This window comes from Triticum urartu, chromosome 5 (genome assembly GCF_003073215.2).
Source record: "Triticum urartu cultivar G1812 chromosome 5, Tu2.1, whole genome shotgun sequence".
In the NCBI taxonomy this organism is placed as follows: Eukaryota; Viridiplantae; Streptophyta; class Magnoliopsida; order Poales; family Poaceae; genus Triticum; species Triticum urartu.
This window is the reverse complement of record NC_053026.1, coordinates 554,793,607-554,801,084: the sequence shown is the minus strand read 5'-3', so window position 1 is coordinate 554,801,084 and position 7,478 is coordinate 554,793,607. Positions and strand designations below refer to the sequence as shown.

The window sequence follows — 7,478 nt, the reverse complement described above, 5'->3', positions numbered from 1 at the left end:
AACATAACTGGATCACATAACTATCCCTCAACATGCAACAAACACTACAAGGATACCCTTTGTAAAGCAACACATATTGTACAACGTTTTGAGTGTATGTTGCAAAATTCACAAGAGAGACGCATATAAGCATTGTAGAATATGCGTTGTAGACTTGCTCGTGACCCATCTTTGTACATACTCCCAGCCCAACACACTAACCCAGCCTTTTGTCTAGCCCGGCCCAAGTTGGCTTTCAGGATTAGTCTAGGTCTTTCCTCCTTGTCCCCAGCCTCCGCTATTCCTCTCCAGTCCTCTCCTCCCACGACGGCCGCTGACCCTCATCACGCATTGCGACTCCTTTGCGCGGCAGCGACCTACATGCCGGCGCGCCGCCCCTCACCACTCCCCTGCGACCCTCCATCCCGGCGTGCAATCCCTCATCACCACTCCCCCGCGGCCCTGGATCCCGGCGCGCCACCCCTCGACACCGCTCCCCTGCGGCCAACGGTGAATCCAAGGTAAGGCCATGAAGAGGCTCAAACCTTCCCACCAAGTCTGCACGTTCTTTGCCTTGGCTGTATCCATGTGCTAGTATGTAATTCAAATGAAATATCTTGTCCCTATCTACTTCTCTTGCCCCGTTTCCTCTCTATTTGTGTTATCTCTAGATTGGATTGACACTTGCTTTTCGATGATGGTTATTTTTATCTCTGATGTCCTGAAATGAGTCCTCTTGATTTTTGAGACTTAGAAGTTAGTAACTTAGAATTAGGCGTCCTGGGACTGTTGGTTCATAAGCTCATTGGTCAAGAAATTTTGTGGTGACTATTTTCTTGATTCGCTTGCATTATGTCAAAGTCTTAATGATAATTACACTTTGCAGCTTCTAGCAAAAATATCGGAAGATCCTTGCTATATTCCAGTGACGTTCTATCCTATTAAGCAACAGTCTTCAAGGTGGTGGTTCAGTTCAACACAGCTGACCTCCATGTCCGGCGCCCCATGCTCCAACCTTGGACTTGTTCCCAGGGACATGAATGGTAGCTTTCCAGTCAGTACTACAAATTCCTCTGGCCGAAGCATTGGTGTTAGCTCTTTGGTGACTGATGGCAATTCATCGCTTTCTGGAGGTGCCTAGTTTCAGCAAAGTACGCGCACGAATGCTGATTCATTCATGTGCCTTCCTGCCTTTCTGATGTCGTTTTCGTCCAATAACATTTCCGGCAGGGGTAATAATCGAGCCTCTCTATATTATGCAAAATGATATGCTTTAAACAACAATAAAGTGCACCAATTAATTTAACACAACATATAAGCGATTGTAATTCAAGTTCAATATCACGAACTATATATACATGGCTTTTACAATTGTACATCTTAACTTAGTCTACATGGCTTGTAGTACGCATACTGCAGGTAGGGTATGACGGTATGTACATGGTTTCTTATGTAATACCATGTTGGCTTTGAAACTGAGCAGAATTATTTATTTTCCTTTTTAATGGTTACTTATTGATTTATATTTACAGATTGTTGTCTTTTCCCTTCTAAAATAAAAGCTGATCTTCAAGTTCTGATAGTCAGATATGATTATTATGTATGACTATATCATCAACAAGGTGTTTTTAGTACCAAATGATGTATATTTCAACCACTATTTGGCGGTAAGTTAGATGCTTTCCCTTAGTTCCCAAAAATAATATAGGTACTTCTGTTACAGTTGGGAGCTGTTGTATTGTTATCCCAGTATAGTGGCCAATACAAATTATATGCTATATTCGTATGCACTCTCAAACCAAATAAAGCATAATTGTATTATCTTTTTTACTGCCTTTGTGGTAACATGGTATCTCCATGTATCCTATTTAAAAAATCATGGGAAATATTTTTGTATTAGAAGTTTACCTTTTTAAACTAACAAGGATATTGGTATTGTGGTTATCATTAGTTCAGGACATGGTGCTTCTATAGATGTATTTTTTCGGGTACTATTCCGCACTAAAAGTCAGGAACAAGTTCTATTCTGCCTATTATATGTATGAAATATGGATGGAACAGACGTTTTTATTTTGCAAATTCCATACAGAAAGGGAAAGAACAAACTAAATACAAGGATTGACCTGTGATGTACTACTATTTTTCAGTACTATGAGGCTGTACTCATGAAATGCACTGCAAGGAAATACGCACCTACAAGTTGTCCCTATAAGATTAAGGTACTCTTTTAGCCATTCCACTATAAATTAGTTACTATTTTAGCAATTTCAATATAAATTAGTTTGGTTTGCCCAATAAGATTTTCCTATAACAGTATACACACTATTGATTTGCAATCCTCCTTTTCTGGGTCCAGAGTTGTTTGTCGCCCACAAAATATTTGCTCATCATTATCTATGCCATTTGTAAAATGGAGGTCACTATGTATCACAAAAAATACTTGTTGTTCTATTGTATTTACAACACACAAATTATCATGGTTTGTTTTCAGTTTCAAAGAACTATTTACTTGAGCTAATTAGCATGTGTACCAGTGCAGGTATGTGGCATGCAAGCAGAGGAGAGGATGAACTTGACATTTACTAATACTACTTCATATTTGATCTCACAAGGTGAGTTTCTTCACAGCGATTTACTAGAGGAAGTACATAGTATTCAGCTAGTGTAGATGAGTTTCTGGAGTTAACGGTTCATTTTGTTTTTTGTTTGTAGATTCAAAAGATAAATGGAGGATTAGATGGGTGTGTGTGGCAAGTATACTGCAATGACGATAATGATGTTCCTGTTCGTGATGATGATGATGCTGGATGCTTTCAGTTTTAGTTAAGTTGTAGGGATGATGTTCCTCGGTTAAGTTTTAGATAAGTTGTAGGGATGTGATGGATGCTTTTAGTTTAAGTTTGCTATCAAGAAAATATTTAGATTATACATCACATTAGATGATGTTCCTTCTGTAATAATCACTATTGTTATCCAACAATTTTATTAAGTATATGATTTCTTCTTCCCGTGAGTAATATTTTCATGGTATCTCTTCATGGAGCATTAATTTAGATGCTGACATTATATATAAAAAATAATATTATTCACATCATATGTGTCAACAATTAACCGTTGCAAATTCTTTGTTGCCAAGCAATGGGATTTTGATTCCTGTACATTAAGCACCAACGTATAAAAGTGTTGCACAAGTCTATTTTATTTGTTGTACTCTTGCAACGGCCCCTTTACCAATGGCACTATAAGCGTTGCACTATGCGCTAGCAACACTGGATAAGGCTACGCATCCCAAAGCGTTGGTAAATACACTAACAACGCATATATGGACTTTTAGATACGAAAAAAAGCGTTGCTATAGGAAGGGTCTTGTTGTAGTGAAAGAGTCACTCCAAAGTCACTAATAGAGGAGAAAGAACGAAGAGATTATGGTAGGGTACGAAACCACCTCGAAGTTATTGTTTCCAATCAATCCATTGGGCTATTCCTATAAGTGTCACAAACAGCCCTAGAGTTTGTACTAGAATAACACCTTAAGACACAAATCAACCAAAACCCTAATGTCACTTAGATACTCCAATGTCACCTCAAGTATCCGTGGGTATGATTATATGATATGAATCACACAATCTCAGATTCATCTATTCAACCAACACAAAGGACCTCAAAGAGTGCCCCAAAGTTTCTACCGGAGAATCACGACGAAAACGTGTGCCAACCCCTATGCATAGGTTCATGGGCGGAACCCGCAAGTTGATCACCAAAACATACATCAAGTGAATCACTTGGTATCCCATTGTCACCACAGATACGCACGGCAAGACATACATCAAGTATTCTCAAATCTATAAAGACTCAATCCGATAAGATTACTTCAAGGGGAAAACTCAATCCATTACAAGAGAGTAGAGGGGGAGAAGAAACATAAGATCCAACTATAATAGCAAAGCTTGCGATACATCAAGATCGTACCACCTCAAGAACACGAGAGAGAGAGAGATCAAACACATAGCTACTGGTACATATCCTCAGCCCCTAGGGAGAACTACTCCCTCCTCATCATGGAGAGCACCGGGATGATGAAGATGGCCACCGAAGAGGGATTGCCCCCTCCGGTAGGGTGCCGGAACGGGTCTAGATTGGTTTTCGGTGGCTACGGAGGCTTCTGGCAGCGCAACTCCCGATCTATTGTTCTCCCGGATGTTTTTAGGGTATATGGAGATATATAGGCGGAACAAGTACGTCAGGGGGCCCACGAGGGTGGAGGGCGTGCCCCCTACCTCATGGCCTCCTTGAAGCTTGCCTTACGTGCACTTCAAGTCTTTTGGGCTTCTTTCCTTCCAAAAATGGGTTCCATGAAGTTTCAGGTCAATTGGACTCCGTTTGGTTATCCTTTTCTTCGAAACCATAAAACAAGGTAAAAACAGAAACTGGCACTGGGCTCTGGGTTAATAGGTTAGTCCCAAAAAATGATATAAAAGTGTATAATAAAGCCCATAAACATCCAAAACAGTAGATAATATAGCATGGAGCAATAAAAAATTATAGATACGTTGGAGACGTATCATATCTCTTACTCACAAATATCTTTGTGCAAAACTTTCATTTTCATTCTAGGAACTCACCACCTACGATGGAGTTTCATTTATATGATGAGCATAAGGAGATGTCACTTTATGATTTTTGTCAAATTTGTTTAGTCCCTTTTGAGGGCAAGACAGAAGAACCACATCATGATGATGTGGAGGGGTTTATTGATACTATCACTGTAGGGGAAACAAGGAAGGTTTTCGATGCACGAATCACTAGCATACACCTTCATGTTTTATGTTACTTTGCATTATTTGCTAGTCGTTGCTTAATTGGTCGCAGAAACTGTGGAAACCTTAGTATCCTTGATATTATTATTTTGCTCCAAGGTTTATACAATGATAACACTTTTAGTATGGGCGGAATTATTGCCAAACGGTTAAGTCTGAACTGTACAAAGGGCCCCATCTTTGGAGGCATCTATGCCTCACGCCTAGCTGCACATTTTAACATACCTATTAGGCATTCTAAGAAGGAAGAAAAAGTGATGCCTCGTGTTTATTTAGATTACAAAAGTACGGTGGCACATGATTTTATTGTTAAGAATAGGGAAGGAGAGCTTAAATATCAATTGTTTTTTAACAAACATCATCCTGAGACTATATATTACCCTGCCTGCTCCTTCTTTGTTTGATTTATCTGTACGCACGTACCTTGTTCCGTTGAAGGCTATTCACGCCTACCGAAACCCTGCACCAGCTGAGGAGCCAGAGCCGGAACCACAAGTTGATCCTTCATGACAGTCTAATTACCAGTGGGATCCGGAGATGATTGTCAGCCAGTGGCAATCGGAGTCTTCCTCTTCTGCATCGCAATACGACCCCAACTATTATTATGGATATCCGCCAGGCCAACCGTGGCCATAGACCAACTTATGCCAAAAGCCTAAGCTTGGGGGAGTACGTATTTCCCACTGACATTACATTTATGTTCACACACTCATTGCTAGATGTCGGTGCTCATACTTTTTCATTGTATCATCCATGCTAGTTTATTTTCCTTTTTATACTTTCTTCTTGTGTGTTTAATAAACCTTAAGAAAAACAAAAATATAGGTGTAGCTTTTTAATCAGTTTAATTTCCATGCTTGTAGTAGTAATTAAAAAGGAAAACCCAAAAATATTTCCTATTCTTCTTTTGCTTGTTGGGAGCTTTCCCGTATAAATAGTTTTTATTTCTTTTCTTTACTTTGGGGGTCGATAGGAGAAGACCATAATTAAATTGTTGAAGTGGCTCTTATATGCATTATTGTTTATCTGACAAAAGAGCCCATATTGCCTTGTCTTCTCCTGTTTATTGAATGCTTGCAGATTCCAGCTTAGTCCAATGCACGTGCACTATTATTATTATTCACATCGTTCGGTCGTGCAAGTGAAAGGCAATTATGATGATATATGATGGACTGGCTGAGATGAGAAAAGCTGGTACGAACTCGACCTATTTTGTTTTTGTAAATATGATTAGTTCATTGTTCCTGATTCAGCCTATTATGAATAAACATGTTTGCAATGACAACTAGAGATCATAGTTTCTTGTGCCATGCTTGATTAGCTATGAGTTATAATGGTTTACCTTGCGTGCCAACACGCTATTAAAATGGTTATGATATGGTATGATAGGGTGGTATCCTCCTCTGAATGATTTAAGTGACTTGACTTGGCGCATGTTCACGCATGTAGTTGAAACAAAATCAACATAGCCTTCACGATATTTATGTTCATGGTGGATTATATCCTACTCATGCTTGCATTCGGTGTTGATTAATTTTAATGCATGTTCATGACTGTTGTCGCTCTCTAGCTGGTCGCTTCCCAGTCCTTTGCTAGCCTTTACCTGTACTAAGCGGGAATACTGCTTATGCATCCAATCCCTTAAACCCCAAAGTTATTCCACGTGAGTCCACTATACCTACCTATATACGGTATCTACTTGCCATTCCAAGTAAATTTGTATGTGCCAAACTCTAAACCTTCAAATAAATATCCTGTTTTGTATGCTCGAATAGCTCATGTATCAACTAGGGTTGTCTGTATCTTCCATGTTAGGCGGGTTATTCTCACGAGGAGTGAACTCCGCTCCTCACTCACGAGATAAATGGCTAGTCACCAGGATGCCCAGTCCCATGCTTTATGCCAACTAAATCAAAATAATTGCAAACAAAACTCCCCCTAGGACTCTTGTTAGTTGGAGGCACTTGTTGTTTCAAGCAATCCATGTGTCGTGGAACTGTCACGGCAGATGTCCTTAGTGTCAGGACTTAGTCGCGAGGCCAACGCATCTACGTGGTAGCTTGAGAGGGGTTGAGCGGGACGAGAGACGCGATGTTTTACCCAGGTTCGGCCCCTCACGGTGGAGGTAAAGGCCTACATCCTGCTTCATTGATATTGATGATCATGATCACGGTTACAAGAGTGCTCTATTCTCGAGAGCTATTGTCTAAACCTAACTTGTCCAACCTGTGGAACTTGTGAATCTTGTCCCTCTTGGGGTGCCCTGCCCCTCCTTATATATGTTGAAGGGGCAGTTTACATGACTAGTCCTATTAGGACTAGGATTACTCTATTACAAGTGGAGTCCTAGTCTTGCCTCTTTTGTAAGGGAATATTCCTTGTGCTTTTCTCATAAACCGGCCCACCATTATGTCGGTGTACTAGAGTAGGGGTACCCTAGTATCCCGAACTTGTGCACGGGCAGTCGCAGCATCCCGCGGCAAGGCTTGCCGAGTGACCGCCAAGACCCTCCGCGGCTACTTTGAAGACCATTCAAGAACAAAGTACTCAAACCAAGACCCTGGCAAGAGGAGCTTGCCGGGAAGGCCAACCAAGGCATACCAAGAAAACTTGCCGCGATGCGCTGCGCGTCCCGGCAAGGCCCGGTGAGCGACAAGCTCCCGAACACGACAAGACGACGAC

At 40.8% G+C, this 7,478-nt stretch overlaps 1 long non-coding RNA gene across 1 annotated transcript; it reads left to right on the top strand.

Annotated features, from left to right (window-relative positions):
• Positions 1-2,136: 2,136 nt before the first annotated feature.
• Positions 2,137-2,727, top strand: LOC125505985. The gene is made up of 3 exons (XR_007282563.1): positions 2,137-2,198; positions 2,519-2,591; positions 2,692-2,727. It is a non-coding gene; the product is annotated as an uncharacterized LOC125505985 (long non-coding RNA).
• The last annotated feature ends 4,751 nt before the right edge of the window (positions 2,728-7,478 follow it).